This window comes from Vicugna pacos, chromosome 6 (genome assembly GCF_048564905.1).
Source record: "Vicugna pacos chromosome 6, VicPac4, whole genome shotgun sequence".
Classification (NCBI taxonomy): domain Eukaryota; kingdom Metazoa; phylum Chordata; class Mammalia; order Artiodactyla; family Camelidae; genus Vicugna; species Vicugna pacos.
In genome coordinates this window covers 13,833,398-13,852,398 of record NC_132992.1, presented here as the reverse complement: position 1 = coordinate 13,852,398, position 19,001 = coordinate 13,833,398, and the positions used below count along the sequence as shown (strand labels likewise).

The 19,001-nt window shown below is 36.3% G+C and overlaps 1 long non-coding RNA gene across 1 annotated transcript in view; it reads left to right on the top strand.

The window, feature by feature from the left end:
* Nucleotides 1–19,001, top strand: part of LOC140696786 (uncharacterized) — a 243,298-nt gene that overhangs the window by 103,025 nt on the left and 121,272 nt on the right. The window contains exon 2 of the long non-coding RNA XR_012073296.1: nt 4,933–5,072. This is a non-coding gene — a long non-coding RNA (uncharacterized lncRNA). The remainder of the gene's footprint in view (nt 1–4,932; nt 5,073–19,001) is intronic.

The window sequence follows — 19,001 nt, the reverse complement described above, 5'->3', positions numbered from 1 at the left end:
GAGGACAGTATTCCTTTATTCCACTAAGGTGACCTTCCCTCAACTTTGCAGATGAACTGTGTCCTGGGAATGTCTCTTTCTCTCCATCATCCCAAATACCTCTTATCCTTTGAAGTCAAGTTCAAATTCCATCACCTTCCCAAATCTGCTTGCTCTAGTGCATCTGTGTTGTCTTCTTTGCACATTAGCACATTACTTTTTTTGGGTGGAGGCGGGGGTGTACCACATGGTTAGTAACTAAATTCTGTCTCACATTGTCCTCCACACTCCATGAGGGTAGGTTTTGTTGTTGTTGTTATTGTTTTTGTATTTTTTGATTTTTTTTTTGACTCAGGCAGACTGGAAGCACCTCTAGTTTAGGATTCATCTCATAGGTGTCTTATGTATTCTGGGCACACAGCAGGGTATATAATTTGTACATATTAAATACTGGTCAATTCAATGCTTTCAAACAGTCCTGTCTACAGACATTTTACTGGCCTTTGTAATTTTTAATTTTCTTGTTACAACTCAAATACCCAGAATGGAGTTGATTAGATTACATAGAGTTCATGGCATGCTGTCAACATTGGCCTGTGCAGTGCTCTGTTGCTTTTCATTTTATTTTATAATTTATTTCTCCTGTATTAATTATCCCCAATATTAAATCCCACACTATTACACAGACAACTATTCTTCAGTTTTTAACACTTGTCATTCTAACTACCTTTCATATGTTTATTTCATATGCTTATTTATATGCAGTAGTATATATAGTACTGTTTTGTGTATAGATTTTTAAAATGTACTTAATAACATTGGGCTATACATTTATTCTGTTTCATTTGTTTTGCTGCTTCATCCATGTAGTTTTTTCTAACTCAAGCTCCTTTCTTCTGCAAAGTATTCATCCTGTATGTATTTACTCATTTCTTTTCCTTTCTTTTTCTTTTTTTTTGTGATGGACAGTAAGGTGGCATAGCATGGAGATGAACATCTCCTAGGGCAGCACTAAGAGAAAAGGAATGCCTGCAGATACTTAAAATTTTCTATAGCCTCATTAAGAAAATAAAAATAAACAGGTGACATTAACTTCAATAATATACTCTATTTAACCTAGTGTACCTAAATATTTCAAAAGGTAATATAAAAACACTATTGAGGTACTTCACATTAATTTTTAAGGCTTTATCTTTAGAAAGCAGGTTAAGGTTTACAACAATATTTCCTATACAATTCATGTCCTCACACATGGATAGCTTCTCCATTATCAATATCACTCACCAGAATGGCTCATTTTCAACCAAGAATAACCCTACATTGACATATCATAATCATTCAAAGTTCGTAGTTTACCTTAGGGTTCACTTTTGGTGTATATCCATCATTATAATATAATACAGAGTGTTTCCACTGCCTTGAAGATCCTCTATGTTCTGCCTATTCATCTCTCTTCCTCCCACCCCTCCCAACCCTGCTAATCCCAGCAATTGTTGATCTTTTTATTGTTTCTATAGTTTGCCTTTTCCAGAATATAATATAGTTGAAATCATATGGTATGTAACCCTTTTAGATTGGCTTCTTTCACTTAGAAATGTGCATTTAAGTTTCTTTCATGTCTTTTCATCACTTAATAGCTCATTTCTTCTTAGCACTTAGTAATATTCCATTGCCTGGATGTACACAGTTTGTTTATCCATTCACCTACTAAACTACGTCTTGGTTGCTTCCAAGTTTTGGCAGTTATTAATAGTGTTGCTGTAAACATATGTGTGAGGGTGTTTGTCTGGACATAAATTTTCAGCTCCGTAGGGTAAATACCAAGGAGCATGATTTCTGGATCACATGGTAACAGTACATTTAAACTTATAAGAAACGGCCAAACTCATTTCTGAAGTGGCTGTGCCATTTTTGCATTCTCACCAGCAATATCTGAGAGTTCTGTTGTTCTGACATCCTCGTCAGCACTGTGTTGTCAGTGTTCTGGATTTTGACCATTCTAATAGGCCTGTAGTGGTATCTAGTTATTTTAATTCACATTTCCTTGATAACTTACGATGTCAAGCATCTTTTCATATGCTTAGTTGCCATCAATATATCTTCTTTGGTGAAGTATCTGTTAAGATCTTTGGCCCATTTTTAAATTGGGTTTTTTGTTTTCTTACTGTTGGATTTAAGAGTTCTTTGTGTATTTTGGATAACAATGTTTTATCAGATGTATTTTTTACAAATATTTCTCTCCAGTCTGTGGCTTGTCTTCTCATTCTCTTGACATTGTCTTTCACAGAGTAAATGTTTTTAATTTTAATGAAATTTTTAGTTTATCAGTTATTTCTTTCATGGGTTGTGCCTCTGGTATTGTATCTAAGTAGACATTATTATACCCAAGTATATCTTCATTTTTTCCTATGTTATCTTTTAGAAATTGTATAGTTTTATGTTTTCCATTTAAGTCTATGTTTGTTATATGAAAGGATGCTCTACTTCACTAATACAGAGAAATTCAAATTCAAATTAAATTCCATTTTATACCTATTAGACTGACAAATACTAGAAAATATAAATAGAAGGCCTCATACACTCTGCTGGGAATATTAAACTGGTACAGGCACAATTGGGAGAGAGACATCCACCTAATCAGTAGAAGTTTTGGTTGAGTGCTTATTAAGAGAAGAGCTTTCTTCTTGGCTTTAGGAAGGTAGCACTAAACAGGACAGACAAGAAGTCTATGTACTATATCTGCACTGTCCAATAAAGTAGCCACTAGCCACATGTGACTGTGGAGCACTTGAAATGTGACTAGTCTGAATTGAGACATTCTCTAAGTAAAAATATCACATAAAAGACCTAGTACAAAAATTAATGTGACAGAAAAAGCATTTGACAAAATCCAGTATCTACTCATGATAAAAACTCTCAGTAAACTAGGAATAGAAGGGAACATTCTCAATTTAATGAAGACAATCTACAAATAACCTACAGCTAACATACTTAATGGTAAGAAACCTGAAGCTTTTCCACTAAGATCAGGTCCAAGGCAAAGATGTCTCCTTTCACCATAATATTCCTTTTCAACATAATATTGGAAATCCTTGCTAATGAAATAAGGCTAGAAAATATATAAATTGAGAAGAAAGACCTAAAACTATCAGTTCACATATGACATAAGCGATGTATAAAATCTAAAGAATCAACAAAAAATTCTGAAACTAGTAAGTGATTAATAGCAAGATTGTAGGATACAAGGTTAATATACAAAATTCATTGCTTTCCTGTATAACAATTTTTCTATAAAGTTCCCTATTTCCTTTCAGGGGAAGGAGTCTTATTTGTTCTTGTTTGTTATCTGTTCCAAATTTTAGACATTGTGAGATTTTTTTCTACCAGTCATCTGTTGAATATATCAAAGTGTGAACAAAAATCCTTATCTTCCATGTAGTCAGTCCAGCAATTTTTCCCTCCAAGGCTCTGTTCTTGTTTTGTTGGAAATTCTCCTGTTTTTTTGTTCTTCTTCTTCTTTATTTCACTGAGTTTAGCCTTTTCTTACCTTTTCCCTTTTTTCTGAGTTTATTCTGTTCCTACTCTTATCTAGATTTTTAAGTTAAATTATTGTCACTAACTTTCATTCCTTCTAGTATGTGTGTGTGTGTGTGTGTGTATAAATAAATAAATAAATAAATAAATAAATAAATAAATAAACTCAAGACTCCAAATCTCCTTCTTAGTATTGCATTAAGTATAAGCAATACACTTTGTCATTTAATGCTTTTATGTACCTCATAATTTCCCTGGTCATTTCTGCTTAATCCTAGAGGTTATTTGATAATATGTATTTAGATTTCTAGACATAAAAAATAAAGGTGTGATTTTGCTATAAATGTTTTTATTGCATTGTAAACAAAAAACACATTATATATGATGCTCATCTTCAGAATTTATTGAAGTTTTGTTTGTGACTTACTACATGATTAATTTTGTGAATTTTTATATGTGCTCTTAGTGAAGGTTTATTCTATGCCCATTAGCTATATTGTTTATATATTTAGAACAAAATTATTTATCATTTTATTTAATCTTTGATTCATCAGTTCCTGAGGGGTGCAATTTATCTATTTCTCCCTGTAATTCTATCAATTGTTTTATCAATTTTGAAGATATATTGTTGATAACATATTATTTATGATTATTATATATTCTTGTTATGTTATTCCTTTGCTACTATATAATGATCATATTTGTTTCTTACTTAACCTTCTTTGTCATGTAAGTTTTAAATTCCTTTTAAAGATACTATATATTCTTAAAATGTTGACTTTTGATTGATGAAGCTAAATCATTTACATTTATAATAACCATGGTTTTTTAATTTTTTTTTTTTGGCCATGTGGTCTCATGTTTTCTGTTTGCTATATTTCCTTTGTTTTATTTTGTTTTTATTTTTCAACTTCCCCTCACATACCCATTTTTTGATTGTCTAGTGGATTGGTTGAATTTTATTTTGCTGTTTTGAGTTATGTTTCCAAACTTATATGTTGTGCTCTCTCTCCTCGAAAGTATACATTTATATCAAATGTCGAATTGATTCTCTGATTTTTCTTGCTTCATGTTTCTTATAGTCTTCCTAATCTCTCTTAGATTATTAACAATGTATGTTTTTACTTCTTATTCTGTTCTGTGAGTTTTGCTACTTCTGGTACAAGTTAACCCATCTATGGGTTGCCTCTCCTTCATAGTTCTCATGCTTCTCAGATTCTTGTAATGTTTCCATTTTATCTCATTTTTATCCTTTGGGATGTCAGCTAACTTGATTGACAATGTCCTCCTGGAAGATGCACAAAAATCTAGGCCATACCCTAGGCTCCTTTGAGCGAGCTTAGGGGTCTAGGTGTACTTTAAGAAGGAGAGCCTCAAGTATTCCAATCTGGGTTAAGCCACTTCTTTATTTTTCCCCAGGTATTGCTCTTACCTACCAGTAGACCACTGTGAAGGGATGAGATGGAAAAATGGAGGAAGGAAGCTCCCCTGCTGCTCAGACAGATACATCTGTTTCATCATCAAAGTCACTGAGAGAGTGAGCTGTGATTGCTAGTCTGGTGAGTATATTCAGGCTCATGCAGGTGTCGCTTTTGTTGTTTTGTTTTCAAGAGTATTTTTTTTTTTTTTTGCCAGTCTCTGAGTCTCTGAACATTTCCTTTTATGCTCTGGTCTTACCCAAGGCAAAATAATGGGATTGGAGCACAGTAGAGTGGAAAAGTAATTAGACTAGGAGTGAGAAAAACTGAATTCTAGTTTTGCATCTCTAGAGAGAAGAATTTCTATAGCAATTAGTCTTCGAAGATGCTAAGTAATTTTATATTAGTATGTGGTCCTATATTTTCTTTCCTTCTCTCCACCCCGAGATTTACCATGCACATCAAGACTAATGAACCCTGCAGAAACTTGTTGAACTTATTTCATCTAAGATTTCCCAAAATTATTTGACCTTGAAATCCTGTACCTGAAGACAGCATGTTAGATCCTGGGCGACTATTGTCTGAGAACGAACTTTAGGAAATATTAGTCTGCAAATTCAATTTTCTCATTTATGAAAATTGGACTATGAATTATATATTGCATCTGTTGTTTATACTGTGTCACTTCCCCTGTGTCCATTCAGTGTTTTTTTTTCTTGCTGTGTCCTTGCTCCTTCTGATGTCCCAGTTCTTTAGATTGGAACTGCAATTGGCTTAAGGTGTTATAACCCACCCCCCACATTACTGGCATATTAATTGAGTGGGGTTCTGAGTTTCAGAAAATTTTCATGATCTGACCCAAAGGAGTGATTTACTAATGGTGGAATTTCAGGCACTGTGACAAGTGCTTGACAAATGTTTTCTGGATCCATGGCGCTTTCTCATTGTCCCTCCAATAATGTCATCTATCTAGCCACCTCCTTATAAGACCAGAACTATTTTGCTCTAAGTGGAGGGGCAGGGAGTTAGCAGCCTCCAGTTACTGATCCTTTCTTTGAACCACTTAATGGATATAAAAGCTCAACTTTACAAGAGGAACAGTTGTTATTCCCTCGCCTAGATAATGATTTCTTTATCCAAAATGTCCCCTTTGTATCTTCATGACAATAAAATGGGGAAAATGGATTTTTTAAAAAAGTAATTACACAATTGACCATGTGATAAATCCACTTAATAGGCAAGAATTATCTGCTTTGGCTGCCTTCACAGCCCAAATTCACAAAGTAATTTGCAACTCATTCACTGGCATTCAGCTTTATCTCTTAACATGAGACTTGAAATTAGACAAAGTTATAACAAGCTGCATGTCTTTTAGTGAAAGATGGTCACCAGGGCTTATCAAGTGAAGCGATTACCTAGTGTGACACCTAACCTGTTGCTACAATACAGAAGGGAGATCCACCTTCCCTGGGTATGACATCTCCAACCCTCAGGACCTGGGATCCGTTGCTACTTGGGATCTTGTCATGGCAAGTAGATGGAGGGGGATTGGTAGATAGACTCCTTGGGTCTCATACTTGAGTGAATTACTTAGCTGTTCCTCATCAGTCAGTCAAGGTTCCATTTAAACCAATGTCTTTTTATTATTGACTGTTTGTGTCCACCTGTTTTTCCTGGTAAAGGTAAGTTATCATTGTTATCATCATTGTGATGGAGAGAAATCAGGAATTATCAGGAAGCAGGTGACCCAGGTAAAGTAGAGAGATGTTGGAGTCAGAAGGGGAAGTGCTTCTGAGACAGGAATACATTTTTTGACTAAAGTTATATAGTAGCTGTTAGGAATAGCAGTTCACTGTTCTGTTAATATAGTCTCATCTTCATACATTAATTAAATGCATGTTTACAATGACATATTCACACTATGACATATTCTGTGAGGAATGCTAGAGCTACTACAGCCCTTCAGGGTTGTCTGGAGTTGTCTGGGTCAAGATGGTCAGACTTTTAGCCTCTGTTGATCAGTCTTAGGAAGCACAGTCCTGGGAAGGAGTGTGACCTTAAAGCAGGCATTTCTCTGCAGCTGAGGCTGTCTTCCCTCAGCAGAAGGGGGATCTGGGTGGTATATCACAATATCAACTACACCATCATGTTTTTGTTGGAAGAATCTTCAAGCTATTTAACTCCTAGGAACCTCAGTGTGCTTTTAGTAAAATGAGGCTAAAAATATGTATTATGCTGGGATTGTTGTAAAAACGTAATTAATTCTTGTTTGTTAATGAATTTAAAATACAAATACTTAGCACACAGTCTTTCACATAGTAGGTACTCAAGAAATGGTGATGGTGATGATGATGTTATTAAACTGTTAAGGTTCTGAGTATTAGATAAAAGAACTTGGTCCTTAGTTTCTCTTTTGGTCTCAGATTAATTGTTCTCTTGTCAATGTATCTATGCTTTATATTATCTCAAATCCTTGTTTTAGAAACTGACAGAGTAATAATCAGACAATGTAAAATATTTTTGATCAAAATATAATTAATCACTTTTAATTATAACTGATATACTGTATTAAACCTATGTTTTCTATTCTCAACAACTCTTATTATTCTGTAACCTTCTCCCCACCCAAAGCGGTGGCCAGAGCATTCCTGAGCTTATTGCTTCAGGGAAGGGATAATGCAGTTGAGTAAAAGCCAAATTCTCATTTTTGAGTTTCAATAGCTGAAGTCCTGGCATAAATAATAGATTTAGGAGACTAAGTGATCATTCAGTGTCCATTTGTCCAAAGTTAGAGGTAATGAAGGGAAGAAGAGGAAACAGAATGGATTTCAGATCCTGGTAGGCCCTTGGGAAGGGCTTGTATCCTACCATTCCTGCCATGGCTTGTCTGGGGGAGGGGCAGCTAGGTAAGAGAATCCAAGAGTGGGTTTGCAAAGTACCTTCCTTCTTGAGCATATCTTAGGAAGCAATGAGATTTATAGATCTCCCTGTGTGGCCAGTATGGTATGGTAATGGCAAAACAAATGGCTGTGAGCAATGTCCAGGCAGACAGTCCCAGGACAATCTTAAGAGGTTCTCTACTTCCCAGTATGTCTGGGGAGAGCAACAGAATGTGCACATGTGGCACAGTGTGACTTCGAAACTAGTGGACCTGAATGGGTATTGTAACCAGGATTGAGATGAACATAGCAGCATCTGGATGGCCTATGTATGGACACTGGACAGAACCAGTAGTATCCCAGTGGATGCTACTATAGGGAGATGACACCCGAGGGTCAGGCAGGTGATTGTTCTCTTCCACTCAACTAGGGATCAAACGTATCCATGGGGAAAAAGAGACTGATATCTTGATTTAGCCAGCTTACCCCAAACAGACTGTAATGAACTCAACCACTAGCAGAATGGGGCTCCTGTTAGAAGTTATGTTTAGTTACAGAAAAATATAGAAAGACATATTTCCTCACACCAAAATGTATGGTTTTGATATTCATACACTTGAAATGTATTAATCTGTGGAGCAATAGCCTGTTTTCAGGCATTTTGCTTATGTTATCTTACTTGAGCATGGTAACAACTGTCTAGAGGGCATACATTATTATCTTTATTTTAGAAATTAAGAATTTTTGTGATTTTCTCAAAGTCACAGAAGATAGAAAAAAATACAAACCCTATTAAATGTAATGTAAGGTCTGGGATTAAACTTACTTTTCTACTAACAAGTACAGATATCTGTAAAATAGTATTTACTGACATTTAATAAGCATCAGTTATATATTAGACACTGCTTTATATGCTTTGAACAGGATTAATTTATTTAATCCTCATAACAATGCTAGGATACAAGCATTGTATGTTATATTGTCCCCATTATACAGATTAGAAAACTGAGGCATAGAGAAGTCAAGTAACATATTCAACATTACACAAACCATGAGTGTAGAATCATCCTTTGAACTCAAACAGTCTGACTCCAGTGCCTACACTCCTAACAACTCTTCTACAGTAGCAGCTGTTTTGGTTCCCCACTTCTACCTTTCTAACAGACTTCAGTTGTGTTCAGGTATCCACCATACTGTAGCTCCATGAGTGGAACCTGATTATTCTAGGTCAGACATGGTGCTCCCATTCTTCTTCCTAGAGCGATCAGTTTAGAGCCCAATTTATGTATGGTATTCCTCTGGTAACTCATTGGCTTGAAAGTTGGTGCTTGATCTAAGACAGCTCAGGAAAATTACAGAAAACACTTATATTCCAAGGGTAGGAGGGAGATTGTTTTTCTCCCCTTTGGATATGCACAATGAAGTAAGCTGCTACTGACAGCCACCTTGAAGTCGTCCATGGACAATACTCTGGGAAGAATAGGGAGGAAGCCAGAGCCAATAGAAGTGCAGGGAAGCAGAATTGGAGCTCACCCTTCATCTGCCCTTCCAGCTATAAGGGATAATACATTTTCTCATTATTTATATCAGTTTGAGCAAGACTTTCTGCTGCTTGTAGCTATAATGCCTGTATTAAGCTCTACTATTTTATCATATAGTTTAAGGAGATGCCTATTGCAGCAATGAGATTCACAATTTAATCCTGTAGATAGGGTAATGTAACTGCTGTTATTGCTTTGGGAGATACCAATATTCTGTTATTAACAATGTATGAAAGGGAGAATACTTGTGGCAAAGAATATTCTACCACCAAGATGTAAGAAAACAAATAGACTCTTTAAGTTTCTAAGTCCATGTTTCTATACTCAAAGTTGCTATTGTCCCTATGACTTATCATTGTAACAGCCCTAAGTCTTCTGCTGTGCTGGTTATATAGGTTTTTCAGGAGTATGACCACTGGAAAGAGTTAGAGGAATATGAAGAAATGCTCCTTTTGCACGTGTCTGTTTGTGTAATGGGTACCTGTTGAATTGCCGACTACCCAATACCCTTTCCTCTAGGAACTCTTCTTCCCACCTCATCTACATATTTGCAACAAGCAGTACTCTGTCCTCACAGTGTGACTCCTCCACATGGCCTCAGTTGGTCTGCTCAGAGTTAGTTTCTTCTTTAGGAATTTTGGGACTCATACTGAAAGAGGGAGAGGGAGATAAAGAGGCGCGAAGGATGGAGGAAGGGAAAGGAGCAGGGAGAGAGAAGAGGATACTGAGAGAGAGAGAGAGAGAGCGAGAGACGGGGGTGTGGGGGGAGAGAGACTGAGAGAGAGAGAGAAAGAGAGAAGACAGAAGAAAAGAAACCAGGCTTTCAGGGAGGAGTACAAACAAAAAATATACTGTACTGATACTTCCTTTAATTATTTTCATTTTAAAATATTTTAGATTTACACAAGAATTGCAAAGACAGATCATAGAGTTCACATATACCCTTTATCCAGCTTCCCTTAATATTAACCTCTTCTATAACCATGGTCCAATTGTCCAAAACTAAGAAATTGTGACATTAACTAAACTGCAGACTTTATCTAGATTTTGCCAGCTTATCCAGTAATGTTCTTTGCTGTTCCAGGATCCAATCTAGGATACTACATTAAATTTTGTCATCATTTCTCCATAGCCACCTTCAATTGGTGACAATTTTTTGGTTTTTTTCTTTTCTTTTGATATTTTGATACTTCTATGAGTACTGGCCAGATATTTTGTAGACTGTCTCATGATTTCGGTTTGTCTGATGTTTTTTTCTCCTGATTTGACTGTGGTTTTGGGTTTTGGGAAGAATTCCACAGTAGTGGCGTGCCTGTCTCATTGCATCATGTCTGAGGTATGTGCTGTCAACATGACATTTCAGTGGCAAGGATGACCTTGATCACGTGGCTAAGGTGGTGTCTGCCAGGTGCCGCCACAGCTATGTTACTAATGTACCTTTTCTGGATCTGTTCATTAGAAGCAAGTCACTAAGTCCAGCCCCCTTTTAAGGGGAAGGGAATTAAGTTTTACCTATGGAGTGTGTATCGAAAATGTTGTGGATAGATGTTAAAATCACTGCAGTAATTAATACATGTTTTAGGAAAGATACTTTGGAACTAGACACATATCCTCTCCTGTTCATTTCTGAGCCTTGAGTTTTCATTCATTTCTCAAGCCTGACTATTTTCTTCTTTGTGCTGGGCATCTTCCATATGCTCTTCCAGATCCACTCTTCATCCTTCTCCATCCTTCTCCATCCCCTCTCTGCCTTAGAAGACTTCCCTGCATCACATCCATGGGGCTTTACTCTCTGGCTTCTGGTTGAGGAGCAGCAGGAGATTTGAGAGGGAAAGAGTAGGGTTCATATATTTTCCCTGCACCTTCCAGGAGGGGCCACCTCTGGCTCTTTGTGTCCCTCAAAAGAAGGCAGTCAGATACACATGCTTTTTTCTCCTTCAGGCTCTGGTGACCTTCCTTCCTTCTTGTCCTTTCTGGTGACAGCTCTATTGCAGCAAGACCAGGGTCCTGCCCTGTTGCTCATTGCTTCCCATATTCCACCTATACCTTTGTTATTAGTCTCTTTGTAAATAAATCCTCCTTGAATTATCCTCAACTGAATGTGCCATTGTTTTTTTGTTGTTGTTGGGATTCTGACGCATACATTGACCATGGCTTCTAAGAGACATACTTCCATTATCCTTTTAAATCAATTCCTGAAAGAAAATATTTTCTTTTGTTTAAGTTGCTTTAAGTTGGGTTTTTATTTCTTTCAACCAAAAGTATCAGAGATTATAATGCTATCTTCTATGTAACTACAACAATAAGCTTTTCGTAACAGTTCATTTTACTGTGGGCTTTTATATGCATGCACCCATCTGAGTCTTGCACTAATCTGTGAAATATCAATCAGGGATATTTGTGCCTACTTTAGCAAATGAGTAAACTGAGGCATGAAGAGGCCAGATATCCTACTCAAGTTCTCAGAATTAGCATCTGGTAGAGCAGAGACTGGAGTCTAGTTCATCTGGTGATAATCCTGTATTTTTCTTAGAGAATCACCATGCCTTCAGATCTTAAATACATATTCTCTACAGCTGTATCTGAGTAATCACTGTCTATAAGCTATAAACCTGCAGACCGCATGCCCATTAGTCTCAAAAGTGATAGAATCAAAGCCCAAGGCCTAATCTGGTACAGAGAAAAGGAGCTTTAGATTTTATCTTTATAAAATAATACCAGGCATTTGCCCTAATATATATATCATTTCCTAAAATGCATCATGAGGAAAACTAGCTTCTTAAAACATCCCTAGCATGAAAGGATTCCTGAGGATCACAAGGCACATTGACATACTAAACGCTCTGACAAAATCTGCAGCTACTTAGCTCATTTCATTATGTGTAACCAAGTTCTCCTCCCAGACTTCTTTTGAATAGAACCCTTTGGCTATGTCCATACCTTAGGCAGTGCTGGTATAGAATAGAAATAAAAATTGTATATAAAGCAACATCCAAGTTGAATTTCTCCTCCAAGCAACATAGATTTATAATATCCTAAAAATTGTTTAGCTGGGTCATTCAAACCACCCCCTGCCACTTTGGCAAGAGACAGACAGCAATGAATGGTCTATTTGGCTAAATCTACTGCCCAAATTCACTGGATAGGAGCCAACTCTAGACTTGACTTTGAGTCTATGTAGACCTGTCTCCAACATAATAACTCCTATGTTGCAGAGTAATTTAGAGATAGATTAGGTTTCTTTTTATCCCATGACTTGTTGTTTCAACCTTGACCTAGTAAAATGGCCCCTTTTCAGGAGGAATTGGTAATGAAATCAGTGCCATCACTCAATTGCATATCCTTCAAAAGGCCAAGAAAAAAATGAATAGGAGGGGTTCTACGAGAGAAATTCCAGTGTAATGTTTTTAGTTATAGCAAGCCAAGGAATTGGACCATTTTGTAAAAATCGCCATAGAAAACATGGACTCAAAAGAGCCTGTGAAACTTTTCTTACTCCAAATTTCAATGACAATACTACAAATAACTTAGAAAATTCCATTTTGAGATGAAATGAGCCTTTTTATAAGATTATGTTACAGAATTAGAGCATGATACCTGGAAAAAAGCCTAACAGTTCCTGGACCTTCTCTGAACCATTACAGTTGTTCTACATAATGTGTTCATGGACCAGTGAATGTGGAGATCTTGTGTTTTCATGTAACTTCCCTTTAGAAAAGCATTCAAAAGTTCTTCTCAAAAACTGAAAAAAAAAAGATTCTTAATAAATGATTCTCAACTGGAAATGATTTTGTTCCCTAGGGGACATTTGGTAATGTCTGGAAACATTTTTGGTTTTCACTATTTGGTCTGTGTGTGAGGGTGTTACTTGCATCTAATGGGTACAGGCCAGAGATGCTGTTAAACATCCTACAATGCGCAGGACAGCCCACAATGAAGAATTATCCAGCCAATAGTGTCAAGGTTGAGAAGCCCTGCTCTAAAGGGTGTCTTGCTTAAATTGGTATCTCTTAAACACATGTACCAGGTCTGAGAACTATTTGCTAATTAAAGCACCTGCATTTTGATTTAAAATGTATGAGGACAAGGGACTTGAAATTTTGTTTCAAGCTGTTCTGGAAATGTAACCATGTAAAAATAAGCATAAATATCATTCATCTGTACCCTGTTAGTTCTTCAGACATTGGAAATATACTCTCAGAAGCATATAAATTATAGGCCTAGTGTTACCTGATTTAATTTGTGATATGCTCATTATATTCATCACAACTACTGACTAAAAATGAGTGATGTTCTCAATGCATGGAAATGAGTAATTTTAGTGTTTGTTTCCCCCATAAAATTAATATCTAGTAATAACTCCAAGGGAACGACACATAAGCAGGTGAACATGTGCTTGCACACGTGCACACACACAATCACCCATAACGACAATGCAGTTCATGCTGCGCTTAAATTGTTTGCAAAGTATGAAAGCAATTACAGAACAAATTCCGTTCTCAATCTGCCTCTGTAAAAGGGGTCTGGCTCAGAGGTGCTCCAGAGTTATTTATGGCAGGAGCAAACAGAAGGGCTTAACTATGCAGATAAACTTCTCTTTCTTTTATGTGAGGCAGCAAAATAAACACCTTAACAGTTCATGGTTCCCAGAGTGCATTAGTTAATCGGTCCAATATCATTCTAATTCTCCTTGTAGCTCATTGCATTGGAGCCTGTGAGCAGATAAAATGTGTCTTTAGCTACCATGTACTTATTCCAATGATTCTGTGGTTGATGGATGACTTTCTGAATTTTTGAAACAATGCCAGCCCAGGGCCTCGTGGTAGCCGCACAGCGCCCGAGATCTCTTGTTGTGCTTTGGGGCACGGGGAGAGAGGGAGGGGGCCTTGCAGTACGAGGTCTGGCTCAGTCATTTTCAAAATCAATACTTGCTCTCCAAGCCTTGGATAATTTAGAGAACATAATTCAGAATTCTCCCTTTCAGCATGTATCCTCCATCAAAGGGGTGTTTTCATCCAGAGTCAGCACAATGTTTGTATGACCCAGGAAAGCACAGATAAGGTTAAAAAGAAAGAAAGAAAAAGTACATTTATTCTTTCCTTGTCTCTTTTTCCAAGCATCTTTTGGGCCCAGCGTGTGTGTGTTTGTATGCCTCATTGTGAATATTTCTGTTTAGAACAGAGAACCTAAATTATGGTGTCTCATGGTATTACTTCATATTTGAGGCTTTTGGAGGGGGGTGTTTTCCATTATAAACCCTTAGCCTAAGGGATGTCAGCCTCAGATAATTTATTCCCAGCAGGTCAGATATAGGATACAAAAATTTTAGCCCAAGGGCTGTTAAATCCTGCTTTTCACCTCATTTCAGAAGGTGCCATCAAAGTGGTGTTTTGTTGCAGTGATAAAATTCTGTGTTCCTATGCATAGAAGCAATAGGCTTCATTTGCTTAAAAACCAGTATGACACCAATTATTTAATCCTTCAGACTCTGTTCACTAGATTGCTCTAAAAAAGGAGCCCCAGTGGAAAACATCTTGGTCATTTAAGTACAAAGAGCTTGAGATTTTATAGCAATTTTCCAATACTAATTACATTTCATACTATCTATCATATGCATGGCTTGCAAAACCCTATTGATTTTAATGGATTCTAGTGCATTGGGAACATGTTATTTTATGACATGTTATGTTATAGGACCTCTATGAAATACCTAGATCTTAAAATGTGGGCACAGATATACTCTCAATTATCCACAAGTGGATTATCCACTTGGTCTATTACCCACAACATATTTTAAATTAAAGTTGCTGTCATTAGGTGACTCAGTAGCCCTAGGCCAATTTCTATCATCAATTTTCTGTGCTGCTGGAATGCAGACTCATTTTGATAGCCTTTGCTAACATGATTAGTAGGGAAATACTATTAGAGTTGCTGCCAAGAATGTAAACATAAAAGACTTGTGGGATATGTCTTATTTTTGGATTACCCTTTCACAAATGCTTTCCTTTAGTAGGAAAAATCAAGAGACCAATTACAAACATGGGCTCATTGACATGTTGTAAATATAAAGTATCTGGAGAAATAAGCATAGTCTTGCACTGTCTATAAATGATTGATAAAATAGATCAGGCTGAAATGCCACCTGCTTTGTGGAGCCTTTCTGCATTTTGCCTTTCAGAATTGTTCACCTCTCCCTCTGAGGCAGTTTTGAGTTGACAAACAAGAGCATAGGGTTTGGAATTAGAAAAAGCCAGAATTCTGATTATATAACATTAGCTGAGTGATCTGGAAAGAGTACTTAACCTTGCTGAACCTCTCATTCCTTATATTTAAAAATAACCTTAATAATATCTACCAGAATAATACAATCTATGTAAATTCCATAGCCTGGTGTTTGGCATATACCACACATTCAGTACATACTTGTTTCTTTCCTGTTCCATATCTATTTTTCATTAGATTCTGAGTTCCTTGGAAGCAGTAGTATTATTTAATTCATGTTTGAACTCCTCAGTGTTTAGTAAATTTTCTTATGTGTAGGATTTAATAATATTTGCTTAATTAAAGGGTGAATTAAAATTACGTTTTGGTTTTATATCTGAAATAGTAAGATTTTTGAATTTCCACAAATCTGTTAAAATTATTTTTCTGTTAATTTCATAGAAAGAATGAAAGCTAGATCAATATTTTCATGTATAAATATCAGTGATAAGGCATAAGGCTTTTCTTAAGTAAAATTTTATTCTTAAGAATATTATTAACTTACGTATATGGCTGTATTATGTGTGTATTATATATGCGTGAAGACCAAATACCAGCTAACAGCAGGAAAGACTCCTTAGCAAATTCATGAATTGTTTTATTGCCTTTAGTGCTATTCTCAAGGCTACATGTTGAAACAAAAGTCTTTGACATTATTAAAATAACATGTATTTTAAATTTACTGTTTTTTAATTTTTCAATTGGAAACATGATACAACAAAGCTTGCTAGACTTAGAATCTTAGAGAAAGCAAATGTCCTTCGTGTAGTAATTAATTAATCCTGGAAAAGCAGAGATTTTTTTCATTGTTTTACTTAGCCATGAAGTTCAGTTTTCTCTCTTCATCTGTTTCCAGTTGAAGTAAGTACCATAGTCATTCCTTAGATATTTACTTTGCATCTTCTCTGTCCGTGGTACTGAATTTTTCCTGTTAAGTCGATCAAATATTGCAATGAAATCAACCTGGGATAATTATGGTTACATACCTGAGTGCTGGGCTTTGATGACTGAAAATGTAACAGCAGCATCATTCTTTTCAATGTATTTACTTGTTTAATTTTGAACTCCATACTCATTTCATTTAGATAATTATAGAACTAATATATGCTTATAAAGTTTGCCACTTATTTAAGGTAATATATTTTTCCTTAGGGTTCATTGATGCCAAAAGTAAAATTGACTGAGTGAACTATTGGATATAGGTGACGTTTCAAATCTGTAACTATATTGTGCAAACATTTGTAGGTGAATCTTTGTAAAGAAGCACTCATGTTTGCATATATTTCCAACATCTGCATTTAGATCAGCAACAAAAACACCAAAGGCATTTAGGCTTTCCCTACTAAAAATGTTTCTTATTTACCTTTTCATTTTGGGCAATTAGATTGAAGACAATATTCTCCTTTATTTGAGATGCTCTACCTGCAAACGGTGTTACATTCATTCTTACCAACACAGTTCTAAGGAAAAGGACAAATAACTGAATCTCTTGATTGCCTGCTTGCAACAGCTAAATACATAAGTGCATAGCAACAGTATGTGAATAATGTATCAGAATAAATATGTTCAAGTGCAGTAGGTTGAGTGGATTGTGTAGGGTCAGCGTCATGAATGGGGGTTAATTTCTGTTCAGTCAGGTGAGGTACAAATGTATCAACTTTGCTGGAAAATGGTTCCAATTGTGGCTGAATTGTCTAGTTTCCTGCAGGATACAAGCAGCCTATTACTTCATGTTTTAAAAGGCTTGTTCATGTTTGACCATTTGCATGGGAATGAATATAACAGAAGATGGAGACAAACATCAGAGATCACACCAAGTGCATCACTGAGGCCAAGTCCGTGTGCCTAAAATTTCTCCAGTAATCCAAGAGACAAAACCCCTTTTGGTCTGGCAGCACCAGCAGCTGCATGGTCCAATTCACTATTGTAGACTTCACTTCATTACTGATAAGATGATTCAGGATGGGAACAAGAGCTGGCAGTCCTTTGGCTATCTAACTCTTCTTAAGCCATGATTGAAGTGAATCAATTTTCAGTGAATTTGGGCTGACAAAAATAGCTGTCTGGAAAAGGCAAGCTGCTGCATGTGTTAATGTAAATGATCTAGATTCCTAAAAAGTCTCAAATTAGTCAGGAATGTGCAGGATCCTTTGGTTGAGTGGTAGGTGAGGTGAAGCTATAAAGGAAGGAGGCAGATTTCCCATTGTAGTTTGTGAAAATAACTTCCTCCTCATATTTTTGTAAGTTTACTTATAAATAAGCTAGTTTTAGGGGGCATTTGTATAAAATTATGGTAATACGAAATAGGAGTCTTTCTTCAGGCACCTAAGAAAGAGCCCCTAATCACAGGCATTGAATTACTGGGATTTCACTTGGCTTATGTCTTATTTATTTGCGTCCAAAGATAGGCTTACACTGGTGAAGTTTTCTATGAACAAAATGAGAGAGAGCCATGGTAATTCTGCAAATATATTTAAGTTTTTCAACAAGCCAGATAAAATTTAGCAACATCCTACCTGGTACAATTTTTCCACACCCTGATTTTGCTAGGTAATAGCCTCTTTCTCCACTTTACCTGGTTTGGGATCTCACTTACATTTTCAGTGCAGTAAAATCCACCAAACCTGACAGACTCCAATAAGAGTCGATTCTAAGTTCTAGGTCCCCTGGCTGAAATGGGCTTTTTTTGTGCCATGAAGTTGTATGGAATTGCAACAGCAAAGTAACCTCTCACAAATCAATCCTCCAGTTTTCCCCCAGACATATGTTAGAATGAGTTTTGATGCAATTGGACTCTCTGTCCAAATCCGGTAAGGGAGTACCATCTTTGAGCTGCAGAGCTATAGAAAAATAACCTAAGGAAAGTAAGTTTATGTTCCTGATCCAGTCTGTGGTCTCCATCACACATATCTTACGGCTATTAGTAACTGAAAAAAGAGAAATCCTAGCCATTTGGCCCCAGATTTACCTGAACATGATTCCAGTGTAGGGACTACATCTGAGGGCATTGGCAGGAAGGAAGGCAACAGATCATTTGTCCTTGACAGTTCTGCTCTGCAGATTTCTAGAGGCATCTTTTTGGTGAAGTCCCTCACTACTGAAGATTTATTATCAAAAATTTTTAAAAAGAAAGAATAAAAAAGCAGCCTGTTAAACATTTGCTATGTCTTAGATTCATTAGGTAGAGAGGTGAGACATGAAAAATCTGATATGTGTCTAGATAAGAAGTAACGAGCTTTGTAGAAAATTCTGTGAAAAGTTGGGAAGTAAATAAGTGCTAAGTTAAAAGAGATAATTTATTAAATTTTATTGAATTGTCTAACACATCTTTTACATTGGTACTATATAGGACAAAGTAAGTTAAGCTGGCTATTAATAAAATCTAGAGG